At 36.5% G+C, this 19199-nt stretch overlaps 1 protein-coding gene across 3 annotated transcripts in view; it reads right to left on the bottom strand.

Annotated features, from left to right (window-relative positions):
* LOC135216327 (uncharacterized) overlaps nt 1-19199 on the bottom strand; it is a 314243-nt gene that overhangs the window by 178435 nt on the left and 116609 nt on the right. The window lies entirely within an intron of this gene.

Genomic DNA, 19199 nt, shown 5'->3' with positions numbered 1-19199 from the left:
ATATATAATATATATATAGATATATATATATATATATATATACCACACACAACACAACATATATCTATATATATAATCATATATATATATAATATATATATATATATATGTGTGTGTGTGTGTGTGTGTTAAAGAAACGTAAACCATAATTTCTCGTTCCAGCATTGTAGTGTTATGAGTAGATTTTCTGACTGTGTTTGTGACGAAATCGAAATCATTCTAAGCACACTATTGACTGCATAAAGTTAGGTACCACGCCATGGAAATTAATTTAACACCGTTACAGAAAACACTTTCCACATCCCAACATAAACGAGCACATTCTCCCTCCCAAAGGGAGAAATGACCTATCTTAAAGCTCCCAGGCACCAACTCTTAAAAGACCAGACGAGATAAGCTGAGATGGGGCACTTTCGTCCGCCCACGAGAGAGAGAGAGAGAGAGAGAGAGAGAGAGAGAGAGAGAGAGAGAGAGAGAGAGAGAGAGAGACCTTTCATGCGGCCCGCTAATTGATTGAGAACGCAAGCTGAAACTACGATCAATTTAGAGTTTCCTATCGGAATGTCAAGGCATTAAAAGTTACAAGCACGAAATCAGTCTTGAGATATATTATACCCTTCTTCCTGAGAGGAGAAAAGATAATCAAGATCACAGATAAAGCAAGGTGCGATCCGAACTCCGGCTTACTCGAGACGCATGCTAAAATCTATGGTCAAATAGAGCGTTGTTTCACCAACGAAAATTAAAATAAATACTCCATAGTTTACCTGAAAAAATTTTTCTGTACTGTTTAACATACACATTATTTATTTTTTTGCATTTTCATTATGGTAAATAAATCATAAATATCCTACCCAGTCCCTCTCACCCCCCCCCCAACAACAAAGTAAATTGTAGCCTTACTCCCCGAGTAAGCGAAAATATATCAACTAGAAAGTCAATTGCTCGCGAACTGAAATGAAGTATTTAAATGTATAATGATTGACAACATTCTGAGGTTGTAAATTGCTTACCTGTTCATTATTATAGGTCATCCTGGAAGGACTTACAGTCTCATTTTGCAATCTCAGAATGTCATGAGTATGTTCGTAAGATCAAATAACCTTCATCTTTGCCATCAAACCTGGCAAAGGAAGTACGTTATTTCCGGGTTATTGAAAACCTCTGTAAGACTTAAGGAACCGTTTATTACACACAAACATACACCTTATGATTTATTAATGAATTATAAGGTATACTTTTTTGCATATCAGAAGAATATATTTTTGCATCAGCAAATGCCCATTTCAATTGATATTTATCAATGTCTTGATAATAGAATAAAAAATTCTTATATGTACCGTTTATCCAAATTTATTCATATCAAGGAAAAACCATTTCAACATAAGGTTATCAAAATCGCTTATATTTTTCGTTCCACGAAATATATCAATATAAACAAAAACTTATTTCAGCTGACATTTATCAATGCCTTGAGACCCTATTCTAAGAATAAAATTGTTGATTTCGTTTATCCAAATATATATATATATATATATATATATATATATATATATATATATATATATATATATATATATATATATATATATATATAGATATGTATGTATATATATATATAATATATATATATATATATATATATGTATATATAAAACAAAAACTTATCTCAAGTGATGCATATCAATGCCTTGAATGTAGCATGAGAGTTGCATGGTTTTCGTTTGTTCAAATATATATATATATATATATATATATATATATATATAAACGAAAACCCATTTGAGCTGACAATTTAGAATTTTTTTTATAACTTTCGTTTCCCCAAATGTATTCATATTAAAAAACAAGAAAAAGTTGCTGCGCCGAAGAATCAACTTTTCTGTACAGTCACTACAGCGTATAATCAAGGCCACTGTTACGGACCCCTGAGGTCCGCTATAGGTTCGATATTATAATAAACAAAAAGAATTCAACACCAATAATTGAAACTGGGGATACGGATATAGAAAGAAACACAAACACAACAAAAGTTTATTTACAAGCTTACTAACAAAGATAAATGCAGAATGGTTTCTCCTCTTTACATAAAAAAAAAAAAAATCTTACGGTACGTGAACTGGGGAAACAGTCAGAAATACTTGCTGGCCAGTTTTGCAGCTGTCGAAAATCAATGCTCGAAGCGACGGCTCCACAGAGGAGAACTATAACTTTAGACGTCTTCTTGACTCCGTACTGCAGGAAGCAATGTCTATTCTTGATACTCGAAGGGCAGGTTACTCCTCAAAACCACTTGTAAGACGTTTTTTCTCTGAAGGGTTACTCAATCGTAGGAATATCTCCCTTTCCGACTACGGATGACTTAACTTCTGTCTCTCTCTCTCTCTCACTGTGAACAACTTGACTCGACTCCGACCACTTTCTCGAGCGCCTTCTTCCTCTCTTATCCTTCGTCTGTTCCTTCTTCTCTTATCTCTCTCTGATGATCTGGTCTGTCCTACTTCATCAGTCGTATATATACGGCGACCTGGGGGCGGGGCCTACCAGCGAACGTCACAGACTCCCGAGACGACAGGAACGTTTTAGAAGGATCTCGACGAAATGTTGCATCAGAAATCGCGGCGTTTCTCACGACACGTCAGCGGCTGTTGAGTTCCATAGTACACCTGACGATTCTAGGATAATCATGAGAAGAGGCGCCTCCAACACGTGCGCGAATGCCTCTTTGCTGCAGACCTATTTGAAGAAAAGAAAAAAAAAAAATGAAATCAATTGATTTTATTTTTTTCTAAAGAGAAACAAGAATCAAACAGCAGGGGAACAATTCTGCATAAAGCTTTAATCCAGTTAAACACACACTTCTCCATTCACTCACCCACACGTGCTAAAACAGAAAACGGTTATCAGCCTACTCATTCTGAAAAATCTCTAGAGAGGCTATCAGCTATAACATTATCTTTTCCCCTTATATGAACTATCTTTAGGTTATAGTCTTGTAATTCTATAAACTCCAACGCATTAGACGTTTATTCTTATTCATAAACCTCTCCAAATAAACTAACGAATTATGATCAGTATACACAGTTCAAACAGAACTACTACGTGCATAAATCTCAAAGTGTTTCAAGGCTGTAACTAAACCTAACAATTCCTTTTCATTAGTGGAATAGTTCTGTTGCGCTTTATTCAGTTTCTTTGATTAATAGGCAACTGGGAGTTTCATTCCATTCACTTTTTGTAACAAAACCCCTCCTAGGCATATCACTGGCATCGATCGCCAAATTAAATTCCTTACCAAAATCAGGTAATAATAGAACTGGCTCATAAATCATTATAGCCTTTAACTTGTTGAAAGCTTCCACACACGCAACATCAAATACAAAACTGTGTCCTTTCTTAAACAGATTAGTTATGGGAGCACTTATTTCAGAGAAATTTGTTACAAATCTACGGAAATACGAAACCATTTCGAGAAATCTCATGGCCTGTTTTTTAGTTGTTGGGATTGGGAAATTCACGATAGCTTCTATATTCCGATCCTTTGGACAGATTTTACCGACCTACTTTATGTCCTAAATAAGTAATAGAGGCTTTCCCAAATTCTTTGGTAAGGGCTTCCAAGACTTTTGTTAAAGTCCTTACATGATCCTCCCAAGTCTCTGAAAATATCACAAGATCATCTAGGTACACGACATAGTTGTTGATGCCATTTACAACTTTATACATTAACCTTTGGAAAGTACTGGCTGCGTTCTTCAAGCCAAAAGCCATAACTTTGGGCCCGAAACTACCATATGGCGTTATAAAGGCCGATATTCTCCGGGCTCATTCACTTGAAGGTACTTGCCAATAACCTTTAGCCAAATCATGCTTTGAGATGAACTTGGAATTTCCGATTCTATCTAAGCAATCATTAATCCTGGGTAAGGGAAAATTACTTTGCTTAGTTACACTGTTTACCTTCCAGAAATCAATGCACAACCTATCTGACCCATCTTCCTTTTTCACCAGAACTACCGGGGAACTCCATTCACTCTCGCTAGGCACTATCAAATCATTATCTAGCATGTAACTGATTTCCTTCCTCTCAGATTCTGCCTTTTCTGGGCTCAGACGATATGGACTTTGCCTAATGGGTTTCGTGTCCTGCAACTCAATACCATGTTCTAAAACACTGGTAGGCCTAGTTCGTCACTAATAGTTCCAGGATAATACACTAAAACATTACGTATTTCCCTCAATTTTTCCTTTTCTAAACCCTGATTAAAAACTTCGAAATTCTTAAGCACCTCGGAGTTTTTCTCAAAACTAATTTCTTTCTGAGACACCGTTACTACAGGCACAGGGCGTTCGTTATATTTCTTGAGCAAGTTTACATGCAGCCACTTTGCCCTACGCTTACTCATGTTTATCAAATAATTTAGATTTCCACTCTTTCCTAAAATTGAAAAAGGACCTTCGAACTTATAAGATAAAGAGGGACCTTCTTTCTGGACTAGTACTAAAACTTTATCTCCCACACAAACTTCTTTCTTTTGCTCTAAGATCATGTTTCCGTTTAGTCTCCCCTTGACTTCCACTCTCGTTCTCCTTCGCTAGTTGCCAAGCACCTCTCAAATTGTTTTTATAATACTCTAGATTAGTTATGTAGTCTTCTCTACCCTCTTTAAGCATTAAATTACGTTTTAACATTTCCAAAGGACCTTTAGCGGTATGACCGAAAACCAGCTCAAAAGGACTAAATCCTGTAGTGTCATTCGGTGCCAACCTTAAAGCTAACAGGACAAATGGTAACTTTTCTTACCAGTCATATTTAAAGTTACTACACAGTTTTCGTAAACAACTCTTTAACGTTTGGTGAAACCGCTCCACAATGCCTTGTGATTCGGGGTGATAAGGTGTGGAAGTTACGAGTTTAATGCCTAACTCCTTCATTCTATCCTTGAAGTATTTGGATGCAAAATTACTACCATTATCACTTTGTATAGTACATGGCAGACCAGACTTAGAAAACTAATCTAACAATCGTTTAACTACGGTTCCTTGCGTTACAGTTTCTTACGGGTATCGCCTCTGAATAGCGACTTAGTCTATCAATGATTGTTAACAGAAATATACTCCCTCCCTTGCTTCTAGGCAACGGTCCGACCATATTGATAACTACTACATTCTCAAAAGGTTAGCCTACGGAAGGAATATTACACAACGGAGCTCTGGGAATTACTTGATTCGGTTTCCCGGCAATTTGGCATTCATGACAGCTTAAAACATACCTCTTTACGTCACTCCTCATTTTACGCCAAAATTACGCCCTACTAATACACCTGAAAGTTTTATTTACTCCCAAATGTCCTTGCTCATCATGTGCTAACTTCAAAACTAGTTCACGAAGCTTCCTAGGAACTACTAATTGTTCTGTGATTTCCTCTTTACTACCTGACTTACGATGAACATAAAGACACAAAACTTCGTCTTTCAAACAAAACGTTTCTTTACACACATTATCGAGATCATCATCCACCTCACATTAAAAAAATTCGGGTTAGTGTCTCATCCTCTCTCTGAAACATGACTAGCTCATCCTTATTCAAAAGGTTAGTGCCTAATTCATCACAGTAACTATTACTTGATTCCACTACATTGACTACGTTACTCTCGACAGCTACACCTTCTGCCTGGCTATCAATGTCAGCACCAATAGAGTCAGGTCTCTCAGCCACACTCACGCCAAGATCAACCTCGCCACCTCTATCACACTCATTCGAATCCACAAACTCACTCTCGTTCGAATCCACGAACAAATTATGACCGTAGTCTATGTCTGCATCTAAACCTGACCTACTTATTACCATTTCAGGCACTGGAATCTCACTCACAACAGGATTCACATTCTTGGATAAAGCTAAGTCATTACAGACAATAATGTCAACGCCATCAACGGGCAAACTGTCAACAACTGCTAGTTTTACTTCTCTTGACACTACCTGACTCTCTAAGTTTAACTTCAACAAAGGACAAAGAACACAAGTGTTAGGAAATCCTCTTAACATGACTCTTTCTTACAAATTGATTTCCGCCCTGTTTGGCCCACTCTCTCTCCTAATTTGTGAGACAGCTGCTCCTGTGTCTCGAAGCAAGACTACTTCTCTCGAATCTACTCCTCCAAGAGAGGAAACTACACCTTCTGACAGAATTTCATCAAAATATTTCCTAGTTTCTCTCATCACATCATCCCTACTTGACGAAAGGTTAACTAGAGGCAGGCACTGGTTTCTTAACATCCTTCCTTTCTACTGCACAATTTCTCGTTAAATGCCCTTTCCCATTACATCGGAAACAAGTTAATTCTGAGCCACTAGATGCCACTTTATTCTTACAAACCTTAGACGTATGACAAGGTTTTCCGCTTGTATAACAGGAATAGTCACTTTTACTCGCATTGCTATTACTAGAACTGAAATCTTTACTACTTTGTACTCTGCCAGACGAAGGATCATTTCGCTTCTTACTGACACTTAAGTTATGAGTCAGACTGTATTCGTCTGCTAACCTAGTTGCTCCTGCAAAAGATACTTCTCGCCTATCTTCTATATAAAGCTTAATCTCAGGGAATACGTTATCTTTGAAGTTCTCTAACAACACTAAGTTCTTCAAACCATCAAAATCCTCAACTTTAGCGGAAGTTAACCAATAAAAAACAGCCTTTCTAATGTCTTACCATATTTTACATATGTAATATTCTTATCCTTTCTCAAACTTCTAAATTTCTTAAGGTACGCCTATACGCGCTAAGAACAGTTTCTTTCACGATATCTTAACCATCACATTCCTCCTTAGATATGCAACTATACACGGTAAGTGCCCCACCACTCAAAAATGACTGTAAATATAGAGTCCACATTTCTTTAGGAGAACCTACTCAATCCATTAACTTCTCAAAATACATGAAATATGTAGTTACATCTTCCTCATCAAACTTTGGTACTAATTTCAACACTGCACTCATACCTAACCTATCATCTCCATTTTCGTTCTCGCCTGTCTGACTGCTAAGAGTACTTTGCCTTAAACGAGCGATTTCCAACTCATGCTTACGTTCTTTCTCTCTTTCTTCCTGCTCATGCATACTTTCTTTTTCTCTTTCTTGTTGCTGCATTTCTCTCTCTTGCTGCATTCTTATTGCTTCTCCCTCTTACTGCATTCTTATTGCTTCTCTCTCAGCTGCTCTTTCTTCTCTCTCAGCCGCTCTCTCATCTCTCTCATACTTTTCTCTTTCTTTCCTTTCAACATACTCACGGAGATCATTCCCCACTAGACCTAAAAGTTTACCAGACTCAATAAACTCTTTCACCATCTCACTCCTTCTGGTTCTTTCTATATTCTCCCTGTTTCAATGTTATGGTGCCGAATAGCCTAGCAAGGTCGCCAATTATGTCATGGACCACCGAGGTCCGCTATAGGTTCGATATTATAATAAACAAAAAGAATTCAGTTGAAACTGGGGATACAAATATAGAAAGAAACAAACACAACAAAAGTTTATTTGCAAGCTTACCAACAAGATAAATGCAGAATGGTTTCTCCTATTTACATAACAAAAATAAAATCTTACGGTACATGAACTGGGGAAACAGTCAGGTAATGAAATACTTACTGGGCAGTTTTGCAGCAGTCGAAAATCAATGCTCGAAGCGACAGCTTTACAAAGGAGAACTATAACTTCAGACGTCTTCTTGACTCCATACTGCAGAAAGCAATGTCCATTCTTGATACTCGAAGGGCAGGTTACTCCTCAAAACCACTTGTAAGACGTTTCTTCTCTGAAGGGTTGCTCAATCGTCGGAATATCTCCCTTTCCGACTACGGACGACTTAACTTCTGTCTCTCTCTCCCTCTCTCACTGTGAACGACTTGACTCGACTCCGACCACTTTCTCGAGCGCCTTCTTCCTCTCTTATCCTTCGTCTGTTCCTTCTTCTCTTATCTCTCTCTGATGATCTTTCACTAATGATCTCTGCTGCTGATGATCTGATTTGTCCTTCTTCATCAGTCATATATATACGGTGACCTGGATTGAGGTGTTATCATAAACGTTTTGCTCAAACAAAAACTGAAAACTGTCTAAAATTTAGTGTGTTGAAATATAAACTTTTACCTTTCAGAGAACCGGAAGAGAAACATACTATATCCAAAGCGGTGTAATACATTTTGATAATAAGAAGAGAAAAAAATATTCAAGTTTTTCATTTGTTCAGGTCCTCCAGAGCAGGTACGAAGCTTATCATCAGAGCCGTGTGTAAGCACCATCCATCTTAGATATTATTTACAAACTATTTGTTGTTGTTGTTGTTGTTGCTGTTGTTGTTCTTGGGGGGTAAGAAAGCCTAAAAAGGTCTGAAAAATGTGTTTTGCGTTGAGTTCAAGATGCAGGAATTTTAGGACAGGATATTTATGATTTATCTATAAGAATGAAAATGTAAAAAAATCAATACTGTACATGTTAAACAGTGCTGAACAATTATTTCCAATGAAATATAGAGTATTTATTTCAATTTTCGTTGGTGAAACAACGATCTATTATAATGACCGTAGATTTTAACAGGCGTACCGAGTAAGCTGGAGGTCGGGTCACGCCTTGTTGTTCTTTTGAAGCTTGTTAATTATAAGTGATATTATTTACACCCAGTGTATGAGTGTCTTTGTCCACGGCGGTAATAAATCATGGAAATAGCTATGAATACGCAGTACACTTTACGTTTTAGAAACGAACATTTGTCTTAAAAGTTATTAAAGCTCCCGTTGCGAATAAAGTATAGCAGACAGGGTAAGCATAGCGAACATTTTATATTATAAATCAAATGAAAATTAGAATGTAATTGGGCCATTTATCGCCGACTGACTATGTTTTATGCCGTATGAGTAGAAAGTCTGTTGTTTTAATAACTGGATAAAAAAAAAAAAACGTGATTTCTGTTGTGGCAACGAGTTTCTGAGCAAATTGCTCTGCAAGGAACAATTGGCCTTCTGATTAGTTTTCCACCTTCCAGTTTGTAAAGTATTGCGATGTTTCGGTTAGTAGAAGTACTCGGCAAATGATTTCATATACAGATATTGCATATACTCGTATATCTTACTATAGTAGATTCACATCAACCGTGCATTTGATGCCTGGGCCAGTCCCTTACGACGCTCCTGAGAGTTCACATGGGTAGGGTCCATGTTCCACCTCTTCTGGGGGATACGACATTCAAAAGTACCCCTCAGGAGAGGTGGAACACACATCTTGCCTATGTGAACTCTCTCGAGACACTGAGAGTTTCCAGCCCTGTGAATGGCTTATCAACAGCCAATCAAGGCATCGTAAGGGACTGGCCTAGACATCAAACTCACGGTTGATGTGAACCTACTATAGAAGGACTTCATTAAAACTGGATGGTATTTAGCGGAGTTATTTATTCAAAAAAGTTACAAGCTTCCAAAGACAACCTCGTTTCCGTGCTCGCCTACCAATTCGGTAGACCAGAGTTCGATTCTCTGCTCTGCCAACAAGGAATCGGAGGAATTTATTTCTTGTGATTACAAATTTAATTCTCGATATAATGTGGTTCAGATCCCACAATAAGTTGCAGGTCCAGTTGCTAGGTAACCAGTTGCTTCCTAGCCACGTAAAAATATCTAATCCTTCGGGCCAGCCCTAGGAGAGCTGTTCATCAGCTCAGTGGTCTGGTTAAACTAAGATATATTTAACTTTTTCAAGGACAACAAGTCCTCATTATCAAGTATCCACGAAATGACCAAAGAGGTGACTGGTTGAATATATAACTCCGCTAAATACTATCCACTTTTAATGAGGTCCCTCTAGTAACTGATTTTCTTAGAATCGACTACAGTTTGTGACGTCCTAAGTCACATTGAATACTAAAAGAAACTTTTGTGTCCAATAGATGACATATTGCTTTATAATCTGCTAACTTATCTTCGATCGTTTCTCATTTATACGGTATGTGTTGTAGACGACGCCTAAGGTAACAGCTTAACAATATCACCTAGAAAGAAAAATTCACATTAATGTTTCCTAGATAGTGACCCCCAATGGTTTGAATACGGTATGTATCCACTTTTGCGCCGTGTTTATTACAAAGGATTTGAATCCTTATTCTGTTTATCTTTTTACCAGCTGATATTTATTATACTAACAGTCCTCGGTAGAGAAGAAGAGTTGCACGCAAAGTTGGGTCCAAATGTTGGATCGATGGCGAAGCTTGTATTTACACATGTACGTGTGCATGAGCTTTCTCCCATTATGAGTGTCAAATCTAAATCAAGATTTTTATTTTATTTTTACTTTGGGATATGTCACTGAAACTTTCCAGTGAGGTTTGTAGGTGGGCAAGATGTTATAGTGACCAATACAAACGAAAATTGTTTCTAGAACCATCTTATCGTTGCTGCTGGTGACTGAGCTGTCTTTCCGCCAGAATGGGCTCTTGCTCATTTTTTGCATTAATTGAAGATCTGGGGAGACTGTTACCGTCAGGAGAGAAGGTGACAAGTTTTAACACTGACTAGGTGAGTGTCTCATATTCCCTTACTTTCATGTATGGTACATGGTGTTATTGATAACACCATGTACCATACATGAATGCGTTAATTGAATGCATACAGTTATAAGGAGGACACCACTTAAGAAAAAAAAATCTCACTTATATTTTCTCTCATGTTTGACTAGAATTGACATCATTCTATAAATATCTTCTCTATTCTTTGTCTCCTCCGAAAGCCTCTGTGCCTTGTTTCAACTTCTTGTTTATTCCACCTCGTCTCTTTTCCATATTTTGATCCAAAACCAGATAATTTCCTTCGACTTTCTGTTTCCATGTTCATCTCTGCAGACCTACGTCCAACACTCGTCAATTATTTGCCCCTATTCTGGTCCGGTGAGAATGCAAATACAAAAGAACTACCGTAAGACACCGCTATTCCAACGCATCTATACACACATGACGTGCAAAAAGAAGCACAAATTATTACACTCCGAGGAATGAAAAATGTGGGTCGGCGATAATTGGGTCTGGTTAATTGGGTGCCTGAAGAAAACGAGTTAAGTCAGGAAGCAACAGTATGGGAAGGTTCTCCGTCGAGGTTAAACGTTCCCCGAGAGCCGTTGACCTGAGTAGAGGTGAGTATCTTTTATGATACATACATACACACACACACACACATATATATATATTATATATATATATATATATATATATATATATATATATTATATATATATATCTAATAAAAGGAGCCCATAAAAACACCAAAATATAGAGAAAAAAGTACTATATTTCAGAGACTGCTGTCTCCCTCTTCAGGTAGATGAATGAGAAAAGTTTACAGAATAGGTGGTATTTATACCAAGAGGTCCATCCACAAACAAGCCAATTTAAGTCACCCCCGCTGATAATCTTCCTTTAATCTTCTAAGTGTTGGTTGAATGAAGACGTTGTCGATCGTTCAACCAACACTTAAGAAGATTAAAGGAAGATTATCAGCGGGGGTGACTTAAATTGGCTTGTTTGTGGATGGACCTCTTGGTATAAATACCACCTTTTCTGTAAACTTTTCTCTCATTCATCTACCTGAAGAGGGAGACAGCAGTCTCTGAAATATAGTACTTTTTTCTCTATATTTTGTGTTTTTATGGGCTCCTTTTATTAGATAGAATTCTGTTGTTACAGAACATTTTTACCAGTCATATATATATATATATATATATATATATATATATATATATATATATATATATATATATATATATATATATAATATATATATATTATATTTATATGTAATTGCTTTAGTGGCAATTTCTGTTGTAAAATACCCAGACTTCCTTCTTCCATTCATAGGTTTATGCCACAACAGATTTTTCACCACCCTGCACGGCATGTTCAGGTGACTGCTGGCTTACAATCTGTATTTACAGTGATTTTGTCTCTATGGGAAACAATTTCAGTGGTATGGAGATTCCTGCAAGAAACGCATTGATGCCACTAAAGCTTCCAATGAAATTGTGTAATGGAAAACTATACCCTAATATATATATTTAGGAATTATTTTAGATAGACTATATGGTCTTATGATTAAGCGTTTGAAATCGAACATGGGTACGTCATTATATCTAATCCTTACCACACACATATGCACAAATATGTAATAAGTATAGTGTCGTACTTCGGTGTACATAAAAGAAAAATCCAGTAAACTCTAGGGGGATGAATTCAAGAGCGCTGGCACCTATCAAAAGATAGGAGAAGCAACAGTGCTGAGTGTGGATGATATGTTACTAAAATTCCTTAAAACAAAAACATTGGTGTAAAAATTTTCTTCGTTATGCTTTTGTTAACCTATGCTGTGACCTGCATCTAAGCTGTGTGCCCAAACTTCCATGTCCCTTGTGCCCACTTACTCTAATGGCTAAACCACGTCCGGTTTTACCCGTGTGTTACTAATCACGATCAAAGTAAAGAAAGCATTATGCACCTGCATTCCTCTCACTATCCTTGTTCTAGTTTTAGGCCAGTCCATTGTCTAGGGCAATAGTATACCTAAGGAAAAATCTAACGTTATCTTTGCTGTATCATGATCTGGATTTCCATCTTACAATGTCTTCACCTTCATAAAGTGATTTTGGTTCATTGTGCAGTGATCTGTCATTCACCTTTTGTAGCTGGTAGCGCACGCTTTGTGCTTCATTACCCCATATTCTATGTAGGTTTCACTGACCAAAGGTTGTACTATGCAGGATCATTACATTTATTGATAATAAAAGTATCGACATCACTGTTATCAATGTTATTATTCTATTATTTGACCGACATATTTCTTTCCTGTAGGTAAATGTCTTCCTTGTGAAGCCCTAGCACCAAGACGTAACCGCTATGGATACCAGTACCTTCAAAACTCTTGTATATTTTACCCTCTTCTTCTTGAATCTGAGAGAATCATCGGCAATTTCTGGTTTGGCTTACAAAGAAGTCCTTAAGAATCTGAAGCTGACTCTTCCTGGAACGTTCACAACAAAATCGGCATTCAATACTTTAGCGTAAGTAAAAAAAAAAAAAAGTTATCATAAAATATTTTGAATCGTACAGCAAAGGAAAGCTGGAAGAAAGGGAAATAGGCAGCAGCCAGCGGGGTACTAGCCCAGTCGCCAACCACCCTTTGAGACTCTACTTGTATTGATCAGACATTCTCTGCTGTTTCCAAGTGTGACCCTTTTACTTTACCCTCACAGATGTTGAACATTCTGGCATACTCTCTAAATATTCATATCTTTGTTTACACATTTGTCAACACAATTTATTGTACAGTTTATTGTTCTCATCACGATTTTCTCCTGGTATTACACACCACAAATGTTCCTGTTCACTGCACCGTGCATCCAGTATTCCATATCATTAATGAACCTCAAATTCCGACCAAGGCAAACTTTTCTGGGCTTTTCTGATCAGTATTTCCCTAGGTATCCTGTCTATAAGCTGAAAAACAACCGGTCGAAATATATATTTGGCCGAAAGACAGCTGGTCGAAATATATGTTTGGCCGAAAGACAGCTGGTCGAAATATATGTTTGGCCGAAAGACAGCTGGTCGAAATACAAACAGGTCGAATGACCATTTGATGGAACGGACAATCAGTAGAAAAGGCTAATTTGTTAAACGTGCTCGGTAACTTTATACGTCATCGAGATATGGCGTAGTTTAGCATGCTTTAATTTAGAAATCTTGAAAATTTAAAAGTTTTAAATTCAAAACCTTATTCCTTCAGTAAAATGGAGTTCATCCAGACAGAAAGAGGTGCATGAAACCTCCTCTACGGAGGATATGAGGAAGGTTTAGTGGTGATGTGTAAAAAAGAGAATGAAGAGGACGATTGCTGATGTGATTGATGGTCATCAGCCTTTTCAGCAATCTCATCCATGCAACGATTCGCGTCATACGGCTTTGAAAGCGATTGACCGAATAAAATAAAATAAACTGAAGACGCTTCTGGTTCTATAACGGATGATTCTGTAAGTGCTTTATCTCTCAGTGTTGCAGGAGCGCTGTCAAAAAGATCCTCTCCTTTAAGCGGAAGAAACAATTTTAAACTTTTATGAAAATGACAAAGTGGGAATTTAAAGCACTGACAGAAACCTAGATCTCTTAGCTCAGAAATGCTCTTGATTTTGTGACAGCACATTTGATTGCACACCAGAAGGATGAAGAGGCTTATGATATAATATTCAGCTTTTATAAAACAAGCTAAAGCTCAGTGAGCTTATTCATGTCTAATTTCAACTGGCACCTGTAAAGAACGTTAAGGAAATGTTCTCAGAAGTTAGTATCTTCCATTTTGGCCAGTGTCTTTGGCGAAAAATTCAGTCATGTGATCTCCAAAAATGATACAGAGATGTTAACAACGCTTTCTAATCAAGCAACTACAAGCTCTCGCATTGTGCACTCCCTCAAGATGTCTGTTCTTTGTTCAGTGATTTCGCTGAGTCTAGATGCAGAGGCTGATGAAGCGTTAGGCGAATTATTCTCAGTTTACTTCGAAACTATATGGCTAAGGATGAATCAGAGAGGCAGACGAAGAGGAAGACCAATTTTCAGTTACTCGGGGAGTAAGCCTACAAACTACTTTGTTGCTGATGTTGTTGGGGTGTAGGAAAGGTCTATGGAAAAGCCTAAAAAGGTCTGATAAAGGTGTTTCATGTTGAGTTAAAGATACAGGAATTTCAGAAAAGGATATTTATGATATATTTATGAGAATGTAAATGTAAAAAAAAAAAATAGATAATGTAAATGTTAAAAAGTGCAAAAAGAAATATTTATTGAAATTTTCGCTGGTGAAACAACGCTCTATTTGACCATAGATTTTAGCATGTGTAGTACCGAGTAAGCTGGAGGTCGGATCACGCCTTGTTGATACTGGTGTGTGGTCAGTGTAGAGTAGAGTAACAATTTAACAGGAACAAACAACTCTTAAGAAGGATGGAACGATTCTTTTAATAAACGTGATTCGATGAAACCTCCGACGATTCCTTAACTACTTAGAAAAAATCGAAAAGAAAACAGCGAGTAATGAAATTTTAATCGAACACTCAACAATAAAAAAAATACTTATATTTGCGTAAATGAGCGTTTGAAAACCTTGTGGCCATTAACAACAGAGACGCAGTGCTTAAATTTGCTAAAAGTAGTTGCACATGATTTATAAGATTTCTTCCTGTCTCAAATTGATTAAATTGCACTGATGACTTTTATTGTAAATAATTTTTGCAGTCTAAGGACAAAGCGTTATAGATATGGTTTGCTTCTTATTATCATAATCTAATGCTAGCGTCAACTTATTATTTGGAGTTCCACATGAACAAATATTCTAGCACGCGTTACCTTGACATGGCAGTAGTAGTCAAAGCGATTTGAAATCAGAGGACTCGCAGGTGGAAAAGTGAACAATTCTCAAGAAAGCTACCGAAGAAAATTGAACAACACGAGATTGACAGCTCTTCGCTGCCTTTAAAGCTGAATTCCAGAGTTGTCGCACGAATGGACCATCTCTCTAAAGGCCGTTTCATTTTTCAGGTGCGCGTCTATCTGCTTGAAGATCCAGTGTCAAGGGTTTGGCTACATCAAGCCAACGAAGGTGTGCAGACTGTACAAAGGTCTGAACCAGTACTTGGAACCAGAGGCGACGACCGTCTCCGGCCTGAGGACGTACCTGCCGCTGAATTCGAACATCATCTTCATCAAGGTCCTGACTCCAACGAGACCTTGGAATGTGGGGAAAGCAGACTGCGAGGCTCTGAACGGAAAGTTGATTTACATCCCAAAGGAAAATGACGCAGAGGGAGTCAGGCTGCTGAATCTGTATGGCGGTTATATGGTTGGGCTGTACAAGGTAAGTTAAGAAATGAGGCCACAGCCTCTCTTCTGCCTTACTCAAACGTACCAATGTCCTGACAATAAAATCACAGTAACGGGAAAATTATGTACACATGTGAGCCAGATGTGAAACTTAAGTATATACACTATTGTCTTTCTGGAGTAATACAAAGTCACGTATCCTTTGTAAGAAAAACACGAATGTTATACATCGTCCATTCAATGATTTCAAAATATTCTTGTTCATTTTTCACAACAGAATACTATTGGTGAAAGAAACACCTGATGACATAAGTACGAAATGGTTTTGATTTCAAATGGAGTTGTACTTCAACCTTATTTCACCGACAAATTTGCCATAACTACCACGAAGAAACAGATGCGTTATTGTCTTTCGATGATTAAGCTGCCATTTCATTGTTTTTGCTTTTGAACAATATTTTGATTAATTTCATTTATATTGTTACTTTAACTAGATGAAGGCAGGCAGGAACACACAGGAATTTGACATTTTAACAGCTATTCCAACGTTTCGCAGTACGTTATTGTATCCTCAGGAATTCTACTCTACGGAGTGGTCTCCTGAATTTTGGCTATTTTTACTTTTCTTATCTAAAACTGGGTAATAGAATTGTTCATTGAGCTATAGATCATGCTGCAGAGATGGGTCACCAGAATTAAATAGTTCACTGACACAGGAATGGAGAAACTGATGTTTTCCTTTTTCATGCTGACTCGCCAACTTGCACTATGAAACTCAAGAAGCTGAATTGGTTATATAGAACAGAATTTGATGATTTGCAGAGATGACTGGATTCCAGGTCAGTGAATCATATCCACTTCATCAACTTTAGTCATCTTTTCTTCTTTCAGACATCCACGTACAGCAAAACATTCTACGATTTCTACGGCAACACCTACCACGAGAGTGAGATCAAATGGATCCCAACCCAGCCAGATTACATTGCGTTCATAAATTTAAGCCCATTATGCATATCCAGGACCGCTCTAAGTGGCCATGAGGACGTCTGGTGTGAGACTAATTTTGACGATTTCCCGATCTGTGATGTTTATGGAGACTGGCGGTACTCTTAAATTAGATTGACTTCTTCTGGTAATTTGCTTATTTGATCTTGTGTCCATGTTAAAGGAAGTATTTTTGCATATTTACACGGCATGTCTGTCGAGTGGTTTCACGCAGAGAAAGTTTTCACGGCATATTTCGTGCTTTAGAATTTTTGATGGGGATGGTGGCATACTTAATTAAAGGTGGTTACCAAATGGTTTGATAATTGTTTACTAATGAGCCTTAATATTAAAGTTCTCAGCTGAAATATATTTAGTATCTAGAACTTAGAGAATAATATTTAATTATATTAGACTTTCTACCATTTAGCATAAACTGGCTATACTAAGAGAACCTCTCCTCACGGTTTAATGAGCATAAGGGAAGGAATTGCACAATCAAGTCTTTTAGGAAATCCGATGATATTCTTTTATGCAACATTGTGACGGCATATACGACATCAGTAACTCAAACACCAAAGACTAAGGTGCTTAACAAAGGTAATAGTGAATTTAAAATTAGAATTTCTGTCTGTGCTGATCAAGTGTGATTTGTCACTGGAATCTTAACTCATTCCCTAATAAAGTACTTCTTTGCTTTTATTTCGTAAGTTTGTTGCTACTATCAATTCGTCACCATTAGATTGTATTTGTAAAAATGGAAATAATGCATGTTCATAGTGTAACCTGTCTTTGGTGAAATAAATGTTCTAAAATGTTGTTGCTTGTCAATGTACATTTCTTCGAGAAGTGGACTCTGCCTGATATATATATATATATATATATATATATATATATATATATATATATATATATATATATATATATATATATATATATATATTTATATATTATATATATATATATATATATATATATACTATATATATATATATAGTATATATATATCAGGACGAGCTAGTTATGTATTGTAATGATACAGTTTCATGAGAATTCCTTCGTTCTAAGTCCTCACTAATGGTCGCCAGCTGTTTCCATGTTCTCGTCACGAACCTTCCTCGCCTGATTGCCCTAGGGAAGTAGCTTGGCCACTTTGTTCATTCAACTGAGTATGTATATATATATATATATATAGATATATATATATATATATATATATATATATATATATATATATATATATATATATATATATATATATATATAGATATATATATATATATATATATATATATATATATATATATATATATATATATATATATATATATATATATATATATATATATATATGTGTGTGTGTGTGTGTGTGTTAGTATATGATCTATAATATATATATATACATATATATAAAATATATATATATATATATATATATATATATATATATATATATATATAAGTCATATCACATTTCCGTGATTCATATACATATATCGAGCTACAATGTCCTTTAATATCTAATTCGCTCTACCTCGGAATTAATATATTTTCATATATGCTTAACCGAAGGGAATTTTTTCTCGATAATAGATTTGCCTGGACCAGGGCGCGAACCTATGGATCCTTTCAAACCCAGGAACGTCAGTAGGTAAACAAAGTTCACTGACGTTCCTGGGTTTGAAAGGATCCATAGGTTCGCGCCCTGGTCCAGGCAAATCTATTATCGAGAAAAAATTCCCCTTCGGTTAAGCATATATGAAAATATATAATTCCGAGGTAGAGCGAATTAGATATAAAGGACATTGTAGCTCGATATATATATATATATATATATATATATATATATATACATATACTAACACACACATGTATATAATAATTATAATATGTTTATATTATATATATTAGATAATAGTATATATATATATATATATATATATATATATACTCAGTTAAATGAATAAAAGTGCCAAGCAATGGAATTAGGAAGCAACAAGGTTCGTGACGACAATATGGAAACAGCTGTCGACCATTCGTGAGGACTTAGAACGAAGGAATTCTCATGAAACTGTATCATTACAATACATAACTTAGCCTCGTCCCGATTGGGACTCAGAGAGAGAGAGAGAGAGAGAGAGAGAGAGAGAGAGAGAGAGAGAGAGAGAGAGACCCCTGACATCTGAAGAACTTACTGAACTGGGCACTCATGACATAATGGCTATGATTCTGCCGTTATTTGCAGAACCTTCCACTGAATGACAAAGACCGGTCTTAATTGGTTACCTAAACCTAATTAGATTTCAAGGA

The sequence above is a fragment of the Macrobrachium nipponense genome, chromosome 6 (genome assembly GCF_015104395.2).
Source record: "Macrobrachium nipponense isolate FS-2020 chromosome 6, ASM1510439v2, whole genome shotgun sequence".
Classification (NCBI taxonomy): domain Eukaryota; kingdom Metazoa; phylum Arthropoda; class Malacostraca; order Decapoda; family Palaemonidae; genus Macrobrachium; species Macrobrachium nipponense.
Note: the sequence above shows the minus strand (reverse complement) of the source record. Positions and strands in the feature narration are given on the sequence as shown.